Here is a 24,044-nt window from a genome sequence, read left to right on the forward strand (position 1 = left end):
TCTAAAAAAGGAAGCGTAGAGCATATTTACCGCCACTGCAACTCTAAATACCAGCGGTGCTTACGGACGCGGCCAGCTTCAAAAACGTGCTCGTGCACAATTCCCCCATAGAAAACAATGGGGCAGTTTGAGCTGAAAAAAAACCTAACACCTGCAAAAAAGCAGCGTTAAGCTCCTAACGCAGCCCCATTGTTTCCTATGGGGAAACACTTCCTAAGTCTGCACCTAACACCCTAACATGAACCCCAAGTCTAAACACCCCTAACCTTACACTTATTAACCCCTAATCTGCCGACCCCGCTATCGCTGACCCCTGCATATTATTATTAACCCCTAATCTGCCGCTCCGTACACCGCCGCAACCTACATTATACCTATGTACCCTTAATCTGCTGCCCCTAACACTGCCGACCCCTATATTATATTTATTAACCGCTAATCTGCCGCCCCCGCTATCGCTGACCCCTGCATATTATTATTAACCCCTAATCTGCCGCTCCGTACACCGCCACAACCTACGCTATCCCTATGTACCCCTAATCTGCTGCCCCTAACACCGCCGACCCCTATATTATATTTATTAACCCCTAATCTGCCGCCCCCAACGTCGCCTCCACCTACCTACAATAATTAACCCCTAATCTGCCGACCGGATCTCACCGCTACTCTAATAAATGTATTAACCCCTAAAGCTAAGTCTAACCCTAACACTAACACCCCCCTAAGTTAAATATAATTTACATCTAACGAAATAAATTAACTCTTATTAAATAAATTATTCCTATTTAAAGCTAAATACTTACCTGTAAAATAAACCCTAATATAGCTACAATATAAATTATAATTATATTGTAGCTATTTTAGGATTTATATTTATTTTACAGGCAACTTTGTAATTATTTTAACCAGGTACAAAAGCTATTAAATAGTTAATAACTACATCTTGAAAAAGGTTCTGCTGCCGATACGCGTTGATACAGCTACAGACAAACTTGGCACCCAGGACCATTGTCTCTAACAGGAGGTTTGAAATAAGAAATCCCTGTTAGTTAATGTACAGCGAGAGGAGCCACATACTGAAAAATATTTAAAAGGAATGAAGTGCGCACACTTAATTTAAACAAGGAGAACCTCTGATTAGTCACAAAGAACCCACGTGACTCTATTGCCGAATCGGACAGCTGATAAATCAAACACTGACAGGAAAAGTAAGAATACACAGAGAAGGGTTTTTTATACATAAAGGTACTGTGTGACATCTCTAATTGGAAACTTTTAAAGGAACTACAAAAAAGGAAAGACTGTGGGTAAACACCTGCTAGGAAAAGCCCTCTAATTAAAGCTTGCAACACTGTGTTTAATAAGACACACAGCATTTTGAAAACACTCATTACAGACTATCAATACAGAAAAGGCTTATCATTGTTTTTACCATTGGTTCATACTGGTGTATGAAAGCTAACTATACTTATCAATCTGCAATGGTTTATTGTTACTGTATCAACCTATGCTAGGAAAAGCCCTCTAATTAAAGCTTGCAACACTGTGTCTAATAAGACACACACCACTTTGAAACACCTGTTACATACTACCAACACAGAAAAGGCTTATCATTGTTTTCAATATTAATTCATACTAGTGTTTGAAAACTAACTCCTCTTATCAATTTATAGTGGTTTATTGTTACTGTATCAACTTATGCTTCTACTAGTTTTCACTTTATTATATGCCCATCATCTAACATATTAGCAGCTATTGGAGACTTTTCTATCAGAATTGTAGTTTTAAATTAGAATTGTAGTTTTTAATGCATTTATAACACCGGTGTTATTAAGTTTTTAGAATCTAATTTTTTAGAACATTACTGTTTAATATTTTATTGCTATTAATGTCTGTAAGAAATTTTTATTTCTTAGTATGAACTTACTTAATAAATTAACATTATAACACTAATCTGCATACTATCCCTTTTTTCTCATTTTTAATTAGGATCCATATTTTATACCTAAAATCTAAAACTTGTGAGGATCCCTAGTTCCCAGTACCAATTTAATCACAAATATATTTAACTATAATTTTTTGCACCCTTACTTTTCACTACAACGATTATCATCCATACTGCACGTATACTATATACACAGAAGATCTACCTGGTGACATAGAGTCACTTTAAACTTACTGCTCTAACACTAATTTCACACCTATTTACTCTCACAATTTAATTATTTTTTTTTAACCTTACATAAACAAGGAGAAATGAGCATGTTTTAACTTTCATTAACACTTTCACTAAGCAGTTTTCCACACAGCACACATTATATTATCACTGAAAAGATAGAAGATTATTATACTATTTAATTTTATCATCATACCTGAACCTCATATTATTGGTATTATCTACCCTAACTAAAAGATTAACACTTTCATTAACACTTTCACTAAGTAGCTTTCTACGCAGTACACATTATATTACCACTGAAAAGATAGAAGATTATTACACTAATTTATTTTATCATCACACCTTGAACTTATTATTGTTATTCTTTACCCCAACTAAAAGATAGAAGATTATTAAATTATATTATTTTATTTTATTTTACCATCACACCTCATATAAGATTTAATATTGGTATTCTCTACCCCAACTAAATATAAATTAATGCAAAGGTCTTAAGTTATATACATTTCCAGATTGCGGTTCAGCGCCCCTTCCTACCCCACTATAATTTCTTTTTTTCAAAAACTTTAGGTGTAGTCACTTGTGAGAAGACTACACTAGTGAAGGAGGCTATATCTGGAGTGAGTTAGATTGTTCAAATTACCCTATCTAAACTATTTAATAGCTACCTAGTTAAAATAATTACAAAATGACCTGTAAAATAAATCCTAACCTAAGTTACAATTAAACCTAACACTACACTATCAATAAATTAATTAAATAAAATACCTAAAATTATCTACAATTAAACCTAACACTACACTATCAATAAATTAATTAAATAAAATACCTAAAATTATCTATAATTAAACCTAACACTACACTATCAATAAATTAATTAAATACAATACCTACAAATAAATACAATGAAATAAGCTAACTAAAGTACAAAAAATAAAAAAGAACTAAGTTACAAAAAATAAAAAAATATTTACAAACATTAGAAAAATATTACAACAATTTTAAACTAATTACACCTACTCTAAGCCCCCTAATAAAATAACAAAGACCCCCAAAATAAAAAAAATGCCCTACCCTATTCTAAAATTAAAATAGTAAAGCTCTTTTACCTTACCAGCCCTGAAAAGGGCCCTTTGCGGGGCATGCCCCAAAGAATTCAGCTCTTTTGCCTGTAAAAAAAAACATACAATAGCCCCCCCCAACATTTCAACCCACCACCCACACACCCGTAATCTAACCCAAACCCCCCTTAAATAAACCTAACACTAAGCCCCTGAAGATCTCCCTACCTTGTCTTCACCACGCCGGGTTCACCGATCGATCCAGAAGAGCCTCCGATGTCTTGATCCAAGCCCAAGCGGGGAGCTGAAGACTTCATCCAAGCGGGAGCTGAAGAGGTCCATGATCCGACTGAAGTCTTCTATCAAGCGGCATCTTCAATGTTCTTTCTTCCGGATCCATGTAGTTCATCCCGCCAATGCAGAACATCCATCTTCACCGACGACTTCCCGATGAATGACGGTTCCTTTAAGGGACGTCATCCAAGATGGCGTCCCTCAAATTCCAATTGGCTGATAGGATTCTATCAGCTTTTTGGAATTAAGGTAGGAAAATTCTGATTGGCTGATTCAAGTTCAATCAGATTGGCTGATCCGATCAGCCAATCAGATTGAGCTCGCATTCTATTGGCTGATCGGAACATCCAATAGAATGCAATCTCAATCTGATTGGCTGATTCCATCAGCCAATCTGATTGAACTTGAATCTGATTGGCTGATTCCATCAGCCAATCAGAATTTTCCTACCTTAATTCCGATTGGCTGATAGAATCCTATCAGCCAATCGGAATTCGAGGGACGCCATCTTGGATGAAGCCCCTTAAAGGAACCTTCATTCGTCGTCTAGTTGTCAGAAGAAGAGGATGGATCCGCGCTGGAGATCTTGAAGATCAGCCGGTCGTCATCGGATGGAAGAACATAGAAGATGCAGCTTGGATGCAGATGTTTGCCGGTCCGGATGTCCTCTTCTGCCCGCTTGGATCAAGACTTCAGCCGGAGGATAGATGTCTTCAGCCCCCCGCTTGGGCTTGGATCAAGACATCGGAGCCTGGACGGATCGCTGATGCCCGGTGTGGTGAAGATAAGGTAGGAAGATATTCAGGGGCTTAGTGTTAGGTTTATTTAAGGGGGGTTTGGGTTAGATTAGGGGTATGTGGGTGGTGGGTTGTAATGTTGGGGGGGTATTGTATGTTTTTTTTCCAGGCAAAAGAGCTGAATTCTTTGGGGCATGCCCCGCAAAGGGCCCTTTTCAGGGCTGGTAAGGTAAAAGAGCTTTTCTATTTTAATTTTAGAATAGGGTAGGGCATTTTTTTATTTTGGGGGTCTTTGTTATTTTATTAGGGGGCTTAGAGTAGGTGTAATTAGTTTAAAATTGTTGTAATATTTTTCTAATGTTTGTAAATATTTTTTTATTTTTTGTAACTTAGTTCTTTTTTATTTTTTGTACTTTAGTTGGTTTATTTCATTGTATTTATTTGTAGGTATTGTATTTAATTAATTTATTGATAGTGTAGTGTTAGGTTTAATTGTAGATAATTGTAGGTATTTTATTTAATTAATTTATTGATAGTGTAGTGTAAGGTTTAAAGGGACAGTAAAGTCAAAAGTAAACTTTCATGAATCAGATAGGACATGCAATTTTAAACAACTTTCCAATTTACTTTTATCATCAAATTTGCTTTGTTCCCTTGGTGGTATTTTTGAAAAGCTAAACCTAGCTAGGCTCAAACTGATTTCTAAACAGTTGAAAACCGCCTCCTAGCTCATAGCATTTTGAAAGTTTTTCACAGTTAGACTGTGCTAGTTCACATGTGTCATATAGATAACATTGTGCTCACTCCCGTGAAGTTATTTAGGAGTCTTCACTGATTGACTACACTGCATGTCTGTCAAAGGCCCTTAGATAAGGAGGCTGTCTGCAGAGGCTTAGATACAAGGTAATCACAGAGGTAAAAAGCATATTAATATAACTGTGTTGGCTATGCAAAAACGGGAACTGGGTATTATCTATCTTTTTAAATAAGAAATTTTTTGGTGTAGACTGTCCCTTTAATTGTAACTTAGGTTAGGATTTATTTTACAGGTAATTTTGTAATTATTTTAACTAGGTAACTATTAAATAGTTATTAACTATTTAATAGCCATTGTACCTGGTTAAAATAATTACAAAGTTGCCTGTAAAATAAATATAAATCCTAAAATAGCTACAATATAATTATAATTTATATTGTAGCTATATTAGGGTTTATTTTACAGGTAAGTATTTAGCTTTAAATAGGAATAATTTATTTAATAAGAGTTAATTTATTTATTTCGTTAGATGTAAATTATATTTAATTTAGGGGGGTGTTAGTGTTAGGGTTAGACTTAGCTTTAGGGGTTAATACATTTATTAGAGTAGCGGTGAGATCCGGTCGGCAGATTAGGGGTTAATTATTGTAGGTAGGTGGAGGCGACGTTGGGGGCGGCAGATTAGGGATTAATAAATATAATATAGGGGTCAGCGGTGTTAGGGGCAGCAGATTAGGGGTACATAGGGATAACGTAGGTTGCAGCGGTGTATGGAGCGGCAGATTAGGGGTTAATAATAATATGCAGGGGTCAGCAATAGCGGGGGCGGCAGATTAGGGGTTAATAAATATAATATAGGGGTCAGCGGTGTTAGGGGCAGCAGATTAGGGGTACATAGGATAACGTAGGTGGCGGCGGTGTACGGAGCGGCAGATTAGGGTTTAAAAAATTTTAATATAGTGGCGGCGATGTGGGGGGACCTCGGTTTAGGGGTACATAGGTAGTTTATGGGTGTTAGTGTACTTTAGAGCACAGTAGTTAAGAGCTTTGTAAACCGGCGTTAGCCCAGAAAGCTCTTAACTACTGACTTTTTTCTGCAGCTGGAGTTTTGTCGTTAGATTTCTAACGCTCACTTCAGCCAAGACTCTAAATACCAGCGTTAGGAAGATCCCATTGAAAAGATAGGATACACAAATGGCGTAGGGGGATCTGCGGTATGGAAAAGTCACGGCTGCAAAGTGAGCGTTAGACCCTTTCCTGACTGACTCTAAATACCAGCGGTAGCCCAAAACCAGCGTTAGGAGCCTCTAACGCTAGTTTTCACGGCTACCGCCAAACTCTAAATCTAGCTGTCTGTGTCTACTGTGATTTTATCCAGTTTTTTCAAAACATCACCAGTATCCCGAACAAATGAAGATAAAGATTCTAAAAAGGGACATAAAATGTAATCTACATACTTACTTATGCCTTCAGTTGGTCCTCCAATGCCTGAGATTATCGGGCGTCCCGGAGGATTGATCAAATGCTTGTGCACTTTTGGGATACAATAAAACGTGGGTAAGACTGGAAATGAATTGTTCAAGGCCTGATGCTCTTTTACGGTTAGGAGACCATTATCTCTTGCACGATTAAGCATAAATAGTAATTCATTACATGATTTTTCATAGGTGCTATACGGAACCTCTTCATTCTGTTCAGTAGAGTTAAGTTGTCTCTTGACCTCACGAACATATGCCTCTTGTTTTAAAATCACAATATTGCCACCTTTATCAGACGGCTTAAATATCAGATCTTTTCTTTTAGTGAGTTCCTCTAGTGCTACCCTTTCTTGTTTACTTAAGTTATCGCTAACAATACCCGTAATCCCAATTCTATTGACATCTTCTTCCACACATTTTACAAAAGTTTAAATACTTGATGACAGTGACAGCTGGGGCATGAATTTCGACTTTGGCTTAAACCCTAATTTCATAGGATATAAATTCTGCACCTCAGCTGAATGTTGATTATCAAGTAAAGAAACTAGATCTTCTACTGCTGCAGCATCAGAGGTTGAAATACTGGGGTCAGTGCGTGGTAGCTTTATTCTTTCACATTCTTTTTAGCAGGATTTTCCTTGCATATAAATTGAGATCTTTTATGAACTCAAATTTATCCAAGGGATTATTAGGACAGAAGGAAAGGCCTTTTTTGAGTAAATTGATATGAGATAAATTTAAAACAGCTGAAGAGAGGTTAATGACTGTCATTTCATCATCATTTTTTTGTGAACCCTCTTCAGTTATTCCCAATAAGTCAATTAAGTTTGTTGGTTCCTTGTTTTCATTCGATTCATTTGATTGTATCTGATTCTCCCTCCTCGGCCCCTCTGTCTCGGTCTCCTGCGCGAAAGACTATCTCCCCCTCTTCCTTCGCCCCCCTCTCCTTGTCCTTCTCCTAAAGGGAGCTGGACTTGGAGTGTTTCTCTAATATTGGGTGTTTGTGTGTTGAACTCAATATCCGAATTGTCTGTCCCAGAGTCATAAGAGGCTCTTGTTAGATTATTGTTTCTATAGATATAAAATTTACCTCCCTTAAAGTAATCTTTATCTCTCATAATTTTGCGTCTTTTTCTAAATTTAATTTCAAGCTGTAGTTTTTCTAAAGTTTTTGCATATCCTTGTTTAGCTTTTCAAAAGCTGGATCTAATGCATATAGGTCTACTTTCTCATATATTTCTACTGTTTCTGATTTGCACTGCTCTAATCATTTTTCATCCTCATCAATCATTAACTGCATGAGTTCTAAAGTGCATTTTGTGAGAATGGCATTCCATTTAATCATAAATTCATTGTTAGCCTCTTCACCTCTTAGACTAACACCTGGATCCAATTTAATTCGAAGACCTCTTGGAATAAGATCATCCTTCACATAATTTTGTAGACTCACTAGTTCCCATTTTATTTTAAGTTCTTTAATTGCTTTCTTTTTATATTCTTTGAAAGCAGAAAAGACATCACTGCTTTTTTCATATATATTTGTTTCATCTATTGTTATTACGGGTTTGAAAGCTTCACTAATGTTAGTTTCCCATCTATCCTCAGTAAGTTTAAATGCCATAATGCAATAATTTAAACAACCAAAGGGTGGAGTATTAGATTCCCAAACTCGAAATGGGTTTACTGTGTATAAAATTCACCAATATGTCAACTAGTAATTAGATCTAGGAGCACCCACTGAGGAAACAGTGTAAAAATACTAACTGTTTATAAAGCTATGAAGAAACAAAAAAGATAAAAAGTGGTGCTTCACAATTGATCAAATGCTAAGAACAAAAGTGCTAGCAGTCCCAAAGGATTAGCCTCTATCAAGCACATCTGATGAAGCCCTGTTGTTTAATCTTCAGTGGGAGGGGCAAAACGCATCATGAACAGTCACTGGTGACGTAACAGCCACGAGCAGGCAATTCAAACCAACCGCTGAAACAATCCAAGGATCTTCCTAACGGTAAAGCAATTGAAGACGCCAACCCACCATCCACAACGGACATCACAGATCTCGATATGTTCAATAGAGCTGCGGCACTTCTAAGTGGTGAATAAGCACAGTTGGATAAGAGGTGAGGTTAGGAGGGGTATAAGTCTTGCTTATCATCAGTATATACAATGGATCAAGTATCCGGCATATCTGTTACTATCGGATTTATTTCAACTATCTGATACTTTGTACATATTTTTTGCTGAGTGGATTACAAAGAGAACTTTCACCCAAGTTACATTATAGATGGATAATAAGCAGCAACATTTACACATTTAATTGTTGACTTTGATGTTCTTTGCCTGTGCGTGTTCTTAACACTTGTGTGCCGGGCAATTCAAAACCTGTGTATCTGTTACTATCTGATTTGTTTCAGCCATCTGATACATTGTATATAATATTTGCTGAGCGGAGTACAAAGAGAACTTTTACCCCAGTCACATTACAGATGAAAAATAAGCAGCGACATTTACACATTGTATCGTTGACTTTTTTTGCCTGTGCGTGTTCTTAAACACTTGTGTGCCGGGCAACTTAAAATCTGTGCATCTGTTGCATCTGAATTGGAATTAGAAGTTTGATTGTTATCAACACCAGTTCTATACATCAAGTGCCTGGTAACTCTGGATACATACAGAACTTCCACATTATTCATTCTAATTCTGGGGGCCCCTTTTGGTGCAGCAACTCAGCAGTAACCGGTTACTATAGATATTATTGCATAGTGTGCTCTCTGTCTTATATAGTCTAGCCTATATTGGCTTTAGTATTAGCTTAGGATGAGCATACTGCGGTATCTTGTTTCAGGTGTTGTGTAGTTTAGCCTCTCCATGCTTTTTTAATTCATTTTGTGTATTGTGTGCTTTTTGGGATTTGGGTGGAGCATAGACGTCCTGAACCCTATGTGTATATACAGGTGGCCCTCGTTTTACAACGGTTCAATTTACACTGTTTCAGAATAACAACCTTTTTTCCAGTCATGTGACTGCTGTTGAAAAGCATTGAGAAGCAGTGCATTTATTAAAATAGCCAGTAGTTGGAGCTGTCCGCTTGTGTTGCAACAAAGCCAAGCAAGCTGAAATTAATCAGTTGAACCAGACCTGAGCTATCGAGCAGATTTCAAAGGAACAAGATCTTCCTCTCTATAAATCAGTCCATATTGGAATGCATAGAAAGAACTGTTTGCAGAAAAATGCAAGTGAAGTCTGTGTTGTGTGATTATTTTATTACGTTTATAATGCTGTTTAGTAAATGTTTTTGTTCATTTAACTTAATTTAATTATATATTCTGTGTTGTGTAATTATTTTATTAGGTTTATAATGCTGTTTAGCATTTAAAGTCTTCATTTCAAAGCTTTAAAAATAATGTATTAGATGTTACTTATGACAATTTTGAGAGGGGCCTGGAACCTATCTCCCTCACTTCCCATTAGGGTTGCCACCTCAGCCATGTTTTCCTGGACACTTATGAGTTACACATGCTGCAGGGTGTGTAGGGAGGAACATGTATTGTGTTTCTGGACAGCACTATTCATATTCCTCCTTGCATACCCTGCAGCATGTGTAACTTATAAGTGTTCTGTATTTTAAGGGACAGGTGGCAACCCTACTTCCCATTGACTTACATTATAAACTGGGTTTCAATTTACAACGGTTTCAATTTACAACCATTCCTTCTGGAACCTAACCCCGGCGTAATCTGAGGGCTACCTGTATATATATATATATATATATATATATATATATATATATATATATATATAATATACATCTTCCAGCTTAACCCACCAAATGCCGACAGCCTGGGTGCAAAGATATGGCAGAATATAAGAACAGACGTTTGCACTCACAGGTCTTTTTTTCAAACTTTTAATGTGGAACGTTTTCGGGGTATTATAACCCCATCATTAGCATACAACAGTGATAATAATAAAGCATTTTATAGTGTTTTACAAACAAAGTGTACCAATCACAAACCTCACATCTCCCCCCGCTTTCACTGCAAAATTATCGGCAGTGGAACGCATAATGCGTTCCACCGTCATGGCTACAACTGGAAGTTTGAAACGTCACTTCCGGTTTATAGCCAAATTGTGTATTGTATATAATCAAACAACAAATGTTAACAAATGTCAAAAAAACCTGATTAGCTTCCAGGTTATACATACAGTATGTCGTGTAAAGTGATAAGTGCCAAGACAATTAGCATTATTAATACACTAGATTTCTCGTGTCAAAAGTGTGTAAGTGTATGCATACATTGTTATGGCAACCGCTGCCATAGAGACAATAAACAACGGCTCAAGTGCATACATGTGTTAAAGTGAATAACACCGACCGTATAGGTGAAAGACTTCTATATATTAGACTATTTAAAACGGGATATAATAAATACATTATCCCTAAAATTGAAAATGTCAAAATTAAAATCAAAATCAAATTGGGTTACGTTGTTGTGCCATTGATAACACATCCCCAAAATTTATAAGGGGTTACTCCAAATTTCGTTACAGAATTACGTGTGATAGATATGAGCTGGGACAAGGCTATACCAACTACAAACATTAAGTTAGATGGGAGAACTAATAGACCAGTATAACTGATCTGAACATATATATGCAGTTCACATCTCTGTCTATCTTGAGACCAAATGTGATTATGCCGGCCGTATATTATATCAATAGATAAATACATTGTATCCGAAGATAAATACTTAGTAGTAGGTAGCTACCATAATGATATACACAGTGGCACTCATCTGAGGACATATGTTCAATACATATGTTGAATACACATCTGGGGCGTGATCCGATAAATGGCGTAGTTTGCGGCGCAAGCGAGGGAACCCGCATCGCCCGCAGTTTCAGCTCGTAACTCGAGCTATTCCTATATACGGCGCCGTCATATGCTAAAGTGCCGTAAGTCGGATAAACCAGCGATGTCCAGAAATCTGTGCAAGTACAAATTTCTGGCGTCGCCAGTGACTTACGGCACGTTAGAAACTGCCGGCGCCTACAAAACCTGACTAAAGTCTAAATCACCCGCACTGTCTAACACGCCTCCCTAACATAGCCCGACAAGTCTAACACGCCTCCCTAACATAGGCTGACACGTTTAACCCTCTATCCGCTATCCCCCCTCATTAGCCTAACCATAAAATATGTATTAACCCCTAAACCGCCGCTCCCGGAGCCCGCCGCTACCTAATAAAGTTATTAACCCCTAAACCGCCGCCAGCTATATTAAATCTATAACCCCCTAAAGTGAGCCCCTAACACCGCCGCCATCTACCTTACCTACCCCCTAAAGTGATCCCCTACCCCGCCGCTATCTATTTTAAAATTATTAACCCCTAATCTAATCCCCCTACCCCGCCGCCATCTATATTAAATTATTTAACCCCTAAAACACTAAACTATCCCTACCACTAAACCTAAGTCTAACCCTACAAATAGCCCTGAAAAGGGCTTTTTGCGTGGCATTGCCCCAAAGTAACAGCTCTTTTGCCAGCCCTTAAAAGGGCTTTTTGCGGGGCATGCCCCAAAGAATTCAGCTCTTTTGCCAGCCCTTAAAAGGGCTTTTGGCGGGGCTTTGTCACAAAGTAAACTGCTCTTTTGCCTACAATCTACATCCCCCTACACCGCGGCCACCTATAATAAATGTATTAACCCCTAATCTAATCGCCCTACACCGCCGCCAGCTATATTAAACACATTAACCCCTAATCTAATCCCCCTACACCGCCGCCAGATATATTAACTATATTAACCCTAATTATATTAGGGTTAATATAGTTAATATAGTTATTATATTATATATATTAACTATATTAACCCTAATTATATTAGGGTTAATATAGTTAATATCGTTATTATATTATATATATATATATATATATATAAAGTATAATAACCCTATCTAACTCTAACATCCCTAACTAAACTCTTATTAAAATAAATCTAATATTAATATTATTAATTAAAATATTCCTATTTAAATCTAAATACTTACCTATAAAATAAACCCTAAGATAGCTACAATATAATTAATAATTACATTGTAGCTATGTTATATTTAATAGCTACCTAGTTAAAATAATTACCCAATTACCTGTAAAATAAATCCTAACCTAAGTTACAAATACACCTACACTATCAATAAATTAAATAAACTACAAATATCTATCTAAAAATACAATTAAATAAACTAAACTAAATTACAAAAAAAAAAAAACACTAAATTACAAAAAATAAAAAAAAGATTACAAGATTTTTAAGCTAATTACACCTATTCTAAGCCCCCTAATAAAATAATAAAGCCCCCCAAAATAAAAAAAATTCCCTACCCTATTCTAAATTAAAAAAAGTTCAAAGCTCTTTCCGATCAGCCAATAAAATGCGAGCTCAATCTGATTGGCTGATTGGTTCAGCCAATCGGATTGAACTTGAATCTGATTGGCTGATTCAATCAGCCAATCAGATTTTTCAACCTTAATTCCAATTGGCTGATAGAATCCTTTCAGCCAATCGGAATTCGACGGACGCCATCTTGGATGACGTCATTTAAAGGTACCTCATTCGTCGTTCAGTCGTCGGCCGGGATGGATGCTCCACGTCGGTGGAGAGAAGATTCAAGATGCCGCTTCATGGAAGATGCTGCCCGATGGAAGAAGACTTTGCTGCCGCTTGGATAAAGACATCGCTGGGATGAAGATCTCTTCTTTGCCGCTTGGATAGACATCGCCCGGATCGGATGAGGAGTTCCGCCCGGCGTGGTGAAGATAAGGTAGGGAGATCTTCAGGGGGGTAGTGTTAGGTTTATTTAAGGGGGGTTTGGTTTAGATTAGGGGTATGTGGGTGGTGGGTTGTAATGTTGGGGGGTGGTATTGTGTGTTTTTTTCAGGCAAAAGAGCAGTTTTCTTTGGGGCATGCCCCCACAAAAGGCCCTTTTAAGGGCTGGTAAGGTAAAAGAGCTTTGAACTTTTTTTAATTTAGAATAGGGTAGGGAATTTTTTTTATTTTGGGGGGCTTTATTATTTTATTAGGGGGCTTAGAATAGGTGTAATTAGCTTAAAAATCTTGTAATCTTTTTTTTATTTTTTGTAATTTAGTGTTTGTTTGTTTTTGTAATTTAGTTTAGTTTATTTAATTGTATTTTTAGATAGATATTTGTAGTTTCTTTAATTTATTGATAGTGTAGGTGTATTGTAACTTAGGTTAGGATATATTTTACAGGTAATTGGGTAATTATTTTAACTAGGTAGCTATTAAATAGTTCATAACTATTTAATAGCTATTATACCTAGTTAAAATAATTAACAATTTACTTGTAAAATAAATGTAAACCCTAACATAGCTACAATGTAATTATTAATTATATTGTGGCTATCTTAGGGTTTATTTTATAGGTAAGTATTTAGATTTAAATAGGAATATTTTAATTAATAATATTAATATTAGATTTATTTTAATAAGAGTTTAGTTAGGGATGTAAGAGTTAGATAGGGTTATTATACTTTATATATATATAATATAATAACGATATTAACGATATTAACCCTAATATAATTAGGGTTAATATAGTTAATATATATAATATAATAACTATATTAACTATATTAACCCTAATATAATTAGGGTTAATATAGTTAATATAGCTGGCGGCAGTGTAGGGGGATTAGATTAGGGGTTAATACATTTATTATAGGTGGCCGTGGTGTAGGGGGATGTAGATTGTAGGCAAAAGAGCAGTTTACTTTGTGACAAAGCCCCGCCAAAACCCTTTTAAGGGCTGGCAAAAGAGCTGAATTCTTTGGGGCATGCCCCGCAAAAAGCCCTTTTAAGGGCTGGCAAAAGAGCTGTTACTTTGGGGCAATGCCACGCAAAAAGCCCTTTTCAGGGCTATTTGTAGGGTTAGACTTAGGTTTAGTGGTAGGGATAGTTTAGTATTTTAGGGGTTAAATAATTTAATATAGATGGCGGCGGGGTAGGGGGATTGGATTAAGGGTTAATAATTTTAAAATAGATAGCGGCGGGGTAGGGGCTCACTTTAGGGGGTAGGTAAGGTAGATGGCGGCGGTGTTAGGGGCTCACAGTAGGGGATAGATCAGTTAGATGGTGGCGGTTTTAGGGGCTCACAGTAGGGGGTTAGTTTATGTAGATGGTGGCGGTTTAGGGGTTAAATACTTTATTAGGGATTGCAGCGGGGGATTGCGGTTGACAGGTAGATAGACATTGCGCATGCGTTAGGTGTTAGGTTTTATTTAGCAGCTAGTTTAGAGAGTTACGGGGCTCCAATACTCAGCGTAAGGTTTCTTACGGCTGCTTTTTGTGGCGAGGTGAAAATGGAGTAAGATTTCTCCATTTTTGCCACGTAAGTCCTTACGCTGTATATTGGATACCAAACTGCGCGGGTTTGGTATACCTGCCTATGGTCCAAAAAACTACGGGCGACGGCAGAAATATACGCGCGTAACTTCTAGGTTACGCCGTATATAGGATACCAAAACCGCGCAAATATTGGCGTCGCCAGCTTTTGCGGGCGACGATTTTTATCGGATCGACCCCCTGGGTCACATTCCTATGATAGATGATGTAAATCGCACTAAATACTTGATATCAATTGATAAATATTTTTCAAACACAAAGATAGATATATTGTAAATGCATTTGTAAATTGGGTATCTATATGCGACATATGTTGTCATATATTCACACAGAATTCCATGTTGCCTAGACTGTTAAGATTTAGGTGCAGATGTGAGTAACTAACGCAGGTAGGCCAGGCTTCCACATTATGTATTGGAGTCAAAAATGATCCCAACCCACAGTGCTGAGAGAATAATGCGGAGAACCCCCTACCTAAAGAGGGGACACCGCAAATTGTTACTCAGAGCCACCATGCCACCCTGGCGGTACCCCATGTACGTAGCACACTAAAGAAGATTTTTAAAGTCTGGCATGGTATTCAGGCCACCAGCTATGATAGTCCCTAGGCAGAACATCCACTGTGCTTCACATTTAAGAAGCTGCTTGTTGCGGTCTCCGCCTCGTTCCAATGGACGTAATGTTCCTGACGTCTTGCCAACATAGAACCTCGAGCACGGGCAAAACAGAAGATACACTACGTGCATCGTGGTGCAGGTTATGGAGTGTCTAATATTGAAAGACCGGTTGGTGTGTGGATGGTGGAAAACCTTTGTGCCAATTAGGCCACTGCATGTAGTGCAACCTAAACATCGGTATGATCCCCTGATGTTTCTTTTAGTGCTGGTGTTGTAACTTGCTTTAGGGTCTGTTTTCATTAATAGATCTTTGAGGTTAGTGCCTCTCTTGAAACCCACCATGGGAATTAAATTATTGGTGAATGTGAGCTTTGGGTCAGAAGACATAATGGGCCAATGTTGACGTAAAATCCGGCCAGTGCCCTTCGTGGCAGGAGTAAAGATAGTGGACATAATCAATTTGTCTGCAGTGTCCCATTTAGGCTTTGGTTGTATCAGTTCCGCTTGTGTCAGAGTGGATACAGCTTCCACAGATTCTTGATCACAGATGCCTTGTACTCTCTCGAGCGGAACCTCTCACCCACTCCAATCAGTTGGGAGACCCCTGTTGCAGTATTCAAATTATTTCTCATGGTTCTTATGCATTGTGATTTGACAATACCCTTCAACAGGGCAGGGGGATGACAGCTGTCTGCCCTGAGTAAAGAATTACAATCAGTGGGCTTATGGTACAGCGTGGTCCCAAGTTTATCTGTGTCTTTAAAGACTGTCAGATCCAAAAAATTGATGGATTGGTTATCCACCATCATTTTAAATTTAACATTATCTGTGCAGTTATTGTAAAAGTTGTACCAAGCCTGGAGTCCCTCCATGCCCCCCCGCCATTCCAAAAAAATGTCATCTATATATCTGTAATAACAGATAATAGATGTGTCAGTATGAGACCATAAATACATGTTCTCAAATTGTGACATGTAAATATTGGCGTAGGCAGGGGCCATGGAGGAACCCATGGCAGTACCGGCCACCTGCAGATAGAATCTCTTTTCAAATCTGAAATATTAAATAAACAATATTAAATCAGAGAATATAGATATTCTATCGGAGGACCATCATACCTAGGGTTGTCAATAAGGTGTTCCTGTACTGCCTTTAGTCCCTCGTGATGAGGTATGATGGTATACAGACTGTTAACATCCAGACTCACAAGTAAATCGTCATGCTGAATGTCAACAGACCGTATCTTCCTAATGAAATCATTGGTGTCCATGATGTAGGAACGTATCCCCTTAACCACCGGTTGGAGTAACACATCCACAAACTGAGCTACAGGTTGAGTTAATGACTCACGTGCCGAAACTATCAGACGGGCCGGTGGATGGTCCAAGGTTTTGTGGAGTTTGGGGATAGAGTACAGAATAGGTACTTTGGGATATTTAGTAGTACAAAATTCTAAAATATGTTCTGATAGAAAACCATGTTCAAATCCCAACGCTAGAAGGGTATCTAATTGGGTTTTGTAAGTATTGGTGGGATCATTGATTAATGATGTGTATGTATTTGCGTCAGACAGCTGATCCAAAATGTCAGTTCTATAATCAGTATAGTTTGATTCCAATACATAATGTGGAAGCCTGGCCTACCTGCGTTAGTTACTCACATCTGCACCTAAATCTTAACAGTCTAGGCAACATGGAATTCTGTGTGAATATATGACAACATATGTCGCATATAGATACCCAATTTACAAATGCATTTACAATATATCTATCTTTGTGTTTGAAAAATATTTATCAATTGATAGCAAGTATTTAGTGCGATTTACATCATCTATCATAGGAATGTGACCCAGATGTGTATTGAACATACGTCCTCAGATGAGCGCCACTGTGTATATCATTATGGTAGCTACCTAACACCTATAAGGTTTATTGTATAGGTAATACTTATATATTTTTATCTATCGATATAACATATCTATTAGGTATGTTGGGTAGCTTATCTATTGTTGATCCTATGAACATATTTATCTATTGATACTATATACATTTATCTTCTATCTTACTAAGTATTTATCTTCGGATACAATGTATTTATCTATTGATATAATATACGGCCGGCATAATCACATTTGGTCTCAAGATAGACAGAGATGTGAACTGCATATATATGTTCAGATCAGTTATACTGGTCTATTAGTTCTCCCATCTAACTTAATGTTTGTAGTTGGTATAGCCTTGTCCCAGCTCATATCTATCACACGTAATTCTGTAACGAAATTTGGAGTAACCCCTTATAAATATTGGGGATGTGTTATCAATGGCACAACAACGTAACCCAATTTGATTTTGATTTTAATTTTGACATTTTCAATTTTAGGGATAATGTATTTATTATATCCCATTTTAAATAGTCTAATATATAGAAGTCTTTCACCTATACGGTCGGTGTTATTCACTTTAACACATGTATGCACTTGAGCCGTTGTTTATTGTCTCTATGGCAGCGGTTGCCATAACAATGTATGCATACACTTACACACTTTTGACACGAGAAATCTAGTGTATTAATAATGCTAATTGTCTTGGCACTTATCACTTTACACGACATACTGTATGTATAACCTGGAAGCTAATCAGGTTTTTTTGACATTTGTTAACATTTGTTGTTTGATTATATACAATACACAATTTGGCTATAAACCGGAAGTGACGTTTCAAACTTCCGGTTGTAGCCATGACGGTGGAACGCATTATGCGTTCCACTGCCGATAATTTTGCAGTGAAAGCGGGGGGAGATGTGAGGTTTGTGATTGGTACACTTTGTTTGTAAAACACTATAAAATGCTTTATTATTATCACTGTTGTATGCTAATGATGGGGTTATAATACCCCGAAAACGTTCCACATTAAAAGTTTGAAAAAAAGACCTGTGAGTGCAAACGTCTGTTCTTATATATATATATATATATATATATATATATATGTGATAATGTTAATGTAAAATAGATATTTATACCTATATATCTATAGGAATAGATAAAAAGATATAAGTATATATGGATTTTTATGTATTTACAATAAAATTTACATTATCCTGTAAGTGAAGAACATTAAAATGTGAAATAAGTACAGTAAATATACCTAAACACACACACACATATATATATATATATATATATATACATACAGTTTATATATACAGTAGATCAGCAGTTTTTAAAATACTCAGACCAGCCTGTCTGGCACCAACAACCATGCCACATTCAAAGTTACTTAAATCCCCTTTCTTTCTCATTCTGATGTTCGGTTTAATCTTCTTCAGCAAGTCGTCTTCACCACATCTAGATGCCTAAATGCATTGAATTGCTGCCATGTGATTGGCTGATTAGCAATTTTCGTTACCAAGCAATTGAACAAGTGTACCTAATAAAGTGGTTAGTGAGTGTGTGTGTGTGTATATATTTTAACCCTCATAACGATTTTTTTAATATTTATATGAATATTTTTAGCAGATATTGTTTATATGACTTTACCTGTAATTTAAAATGTATTTATGTTGTGTTTAGTGCAACTTTTTTTTAACACACTACTCTTTATTTGAGGGGTTTAAGTCAAGCTAACCTGACGAGCGTAAAATGCAATTGGGTTTGTGTAATCACGTTTACTTTCAACGTGTAATACACATGCTATTTCTGATGCATGCAAAAACCTGATATTGCCATGTGTATGTTTGTGTGTATATGTACTGTTTGTGTGCAAGTATATGTGTGTATGCATGAGTATGTGTGTGTATGTATGTGTTCATGATTGTGCATATGTATGTATGTCTGTGGGAATGTATGTGCTTACAGGAGAAATAAGACCATAGGTAACATAGTAGCACCAACAGAATTGAGAAGTATGATAACGAATAGTGGCTCCTCATGGTTACGTTTAATGGCACATTTAGTTGTAATTACTCAGCCTGTAAAGCCTGTGAAAAGGTAAAGGTAGGAGTGAGGTTTCGCTCAGCAGTAACAGGAGAATCCACCGCAAGAGCTCAGTTAGCTTCAAGTGGACAATTATTGAACAAGAGGAAGAGAGGAGGGAATAGGGATGAGATGTTAGCAGAAAGGGAAACTTTCTGGATCTTCAGACTCAAAACCAAGGTTCCATCAGGACTTAATTTTAAATTTGACCTAATAAACTTTTGATAGGACAAATTGAGAACAATACAGGGGCCAAAAGGTACTTGAGTATATAACAATATATATATATATATATATATATATATATATATATATATATATATATATATATATTTTATATATATATATATATATATATATATATATATATATATATATATATATATATTGAATAAGAGTCATTAATAAGCCATAAGGGGAGTTTGTACCCACTATACATGATGCACATGTCCTCAATATAGGTCATTGGGGAACAAAAAGGCATGACAACATGGGAGTGTAATTAGGAGATATATAAGGAACAGTCATTGGCATCTATTTATCAAGCCGTCAACCGCAAATACGCTGGAATCCCACAGCATATTTGTGGCGAGCCCGATTCCCTTTAGTTATCAAAGTAGAATGTTGTGATGTAACATACGATCTGCCAGACTCAGTCCGACACAGATCGATGCTTACGTCATTACAGATGTTCCGAATGCAAATTCGGCACTATCATAATCTGACTACTTTTGCTATTTATCACATTTCTACCAGGTACACTCGCCACTATTACAGCCCAGCGTACCTGGTTTTCAATCCGCCGCACTGGAGGCGGCTGATACCATAGGAATCAATGGGAGTCTGAAAGCAGCGAAAGTTCATGTTCGCTGCTGCCCGATATCCCATTGATTCCTATGGGAACGTTTACACCTAACACTGTAACATGTACCCCGAGTCTAAACACCCCTAATCTGCTGCCCCCTACACCGCCGCCAACTACATTATACTTATTAACCCCTAATCGCCCCCCCCCTACACCGCCGCCACCTACATTATACTTATTAACCCCTAATCTGCCCCCCTACACTGCCGCCACCTACATTATACTTATTAACCCCTAATCTGCCCCCCCTACACCGCCGCCACCTACATTATACTTATTAACCCCTAATCATCCCCCCTACACTGCCGCCACCTATATTATATTTATTAACCCCTAATCTGCCCCCCTACACCACTGCCACCTACATTATATTTATTAACCCCTAATCTGCCCCCCCTACACCACCGCCACCTATATTATACTTATTAACCCCTAATCGCCCCTCTACACTGTCGTCACCTACATTATATTTATTAACCCCAAATGTGCCCCCCCTACACCGCCGCCACCTACATTGTATTTATTATCCCCTAATCTGCCCCCCCTACACCGCCACCACCTATCTACATTTATTAACCCCTAATCTGCCGCCCCCAACATCACCGCCACTATATTAAATTTACTAACCCATAAACCTAAGTCTAACCCTCACCCTAACACCCCCTAACTTAAATATAATTTAAATAAATCTAAATAAATATTTCTAGCATTAAATAAATTATTCCTGTTTAAAACTAAATACTTACCTGTAAAATAAACCATAAGATAGCTACAATATAACTAATAGTTACACTGTAGCTAGCTTAGGGTTTATTTTTATTTTACAGGCAAGTTTGTATTTATTTTAACTAGGTACAATAGTTATTAAATAGTTATTAACTATTTAATAACTTCCTAGTTAAAATAAATACAAATATACCTGAAAAATAAAACCTAACCTACGTTACAATTACACCTAACACTACACTATAATTAAATTAATTCCCTAAACTAAATACAATTAAATACAATTAAATAAAATTATCTAAAGTACAAAAAAACCCCACTTAATTACAGAAAATAATAAACATATTACCAGATTTTTAAACTAATTACACCTAATCTAATCCCCCTAACAAAATAAAAAAGCCCCCCAAAATAAAAAAAGCCCTACCCTACACTAAATTACAAATAGCCCTTAAAAGGACCTTTTGCGGGGCATTGCCCCAAAGTAATCAGCTCTTTTACCTGTAAAAAAAATTACAAACCCCCCCAACATTAAAACCCACCACCCACACAACCAACCCTACTCTAAAACCCACCCAACCCCCCTTAAAAAAACCTAACACTAACCCCTTGAAGATCACCCTACCGTGAGAAGTCTTCACCAAACCGGGCCGAAGTCCTCAACAAAGCCGGCAGAAGTGGTCCTCCAGACGGCAACTTCTATTTTCATCCATCCGGCGCAGAGCGGCTCCGTCTTCAAGACATCTGACGCGGAGCATCCTCTTCATCCAACGTCTTCTTCAGCAATGACTTTTCCTTTATGTGACGTCATCCAAGATGGTGTCCCTTCAATTTCCGATTGGCTGATAGAATTCTATCAGCCAATCGGAATTATGGTAGGAAAAATCCTATTGGCTGATGCAATTAGCCAATAGGATTAAACTTCAATCCTATTGGCTGATCCAATGGTTAAGAGTACGACATAAAGCCGAAACGCATCAGCCATTTACACACTTGCAAAGACGATTGTTATGCATTTTACTGAATGTTTGCAGTAAGCAAATAAATAAAAGTTATGTTTTAGCCATTTATATGTTGCTTTGTAAATCTTTTATTTTTTAACTTCAACTGTATGTGCTTGCACATATGTGTTTATGTGTGTGGTTACAAAAGTGTAGAAAATGTATATGGTTATAATAAAAACTTGATACTGATGTACAGTTCTTTAGCCGAGTCTGTTAGATAGGATTGGTGAATTTTCGTAGTAGTTCACACACTTTCTGATAACCCCTTAGTGGATAATACAAATATACTTTGTCAAACTAGGTATTATAAGGAGTGGATGGTCAAAGCAATCGCCTTAGGCTGTTTGTATCCTTAGCTTGCATGGCGACAGAGTAATCTAAGACAACTCACACACTAATAACAAACCTCAAATTATATGAGATGCCATAATAGGCAAACACATACCTCCATTCAACCTTTGTTTGGCATCAGGAAGGGTCTCTCACATCTGCAGCTTGATGCCCAAATCCTTTGTGCACATTTGGTGCTTCCACGCTGTCCGCTGAACCTGCCTGTCACGCAGGTTTGATACTCCCTGTTACCTTGATGCGTCCATTGATGATGTGATCCTGGGAGGATTTCTCTATCAACCAATCCTATTGTGGTAGTAGCAGACCAGTGAGAGAGGTAGATAAGTTTAGGAATTAAAAAGAAACCACCGCTCAAATTAATAAAAAATAAAATTTATTGAAATACAAATGTATAGGACAGCAAGCCACCTATAAAAATAGCAAGGGGAAGCGCAGCATATGGGCTTACGCGTTTCGGCAAACTGACGTAATCATAGCCTGTTTATTGTTTTGGCCCCTGGACTTAAAAACCCTTAAAAATAAGCTGATTGGATATACAGAAAAGCGCCTCCTCTCACAATCAACTGTGCGGCAGAATTTATGCCTGTAATTGCTAAAATGCTTTATGTATAATTGTTCTGCATATTATTCATATTAATCTGTTAAATAAATGTCATTACCATATTAAGTACATGTTCGACCACGGATAAATAGTAAGGGGAATAAAACATCTGATGTCATGAATTTGAACTATATGTATAAGTGAGACATTGAGACTATATGAACATGTTTGTATCTACAGATAACATATGTAATGCAAAACACTGAAAATAGTAAAATACATATATTGAATAAGCAGAACCAAACAAAACCAACACCGAAAATGATATATACATGGAATGTTATAGTTAGGATCCTAGATGAGAATTAATATAATATATTCCAATAAATCTTATACATGTACGCATAAACCAGTTATATGTAAAGAGGGCCATTGACACTTGAGTGTGGATTTGAATGAGCAGGTATTACTCTTTATGCAAAGTGTGTTCTGTGTGTACCAGTCTGATTGTATACGCTAGTAGATATGGATTATACATAGATGGAAAAAATGAAGGCCTAGATTACGAGTTGTGCACTCGGGTTTAAAAGCATTCTTAAGAGGTCCTAAAGCTGCTTTTTAACGCTGCTTTTCTATCAGCCAATCGGAATTAAGGTAGAAAAAATCATATTGGCTGATGCAATCAGCCAATAGGATTGAACTGGCATTCTATTGGCTGATTGGAACTGCCAGCTCAATCCTATTGGCTGATTGCATCAGCCAATAGGATTTTTCCAAACAGCCAATAGAATGCAAGCTCAATCCTATTGGCTGATTGGATCAGCCAATAGGATTGGACTTCAATCCTATTGGCTGATTGGATCAATCAATAGGATTCTTCTACCTTAATTCCGATTGGCTGATAGAATTCTATCAGCCAATCGTAATTGAAGGGACGCCATCTTGGATGACATCATTTAAAGGAACCTTCATTCAGTCATCGGCCGTGGACAGAAGAGGATGCTCTGCGTTGCATGTCTTGAAGATGGACCCGCTCCGTG

The sequence above is a fragment of the Bombina bombina genome, chromosome 5 (assembly GCF_027579735.1).
Source record: "Bombina bombina isolate aBomBom1 chromosome 5, aBomBom1.pri, whole genome shotgun sequence".
In the NCBI taxonomy this organism is placed as follows: domain Eukaryota; kingdom Metazoa; phylum Chordata; class Amphibia; order Anura; family Bombinatoridae; genus Bombina; species Bombina bombina.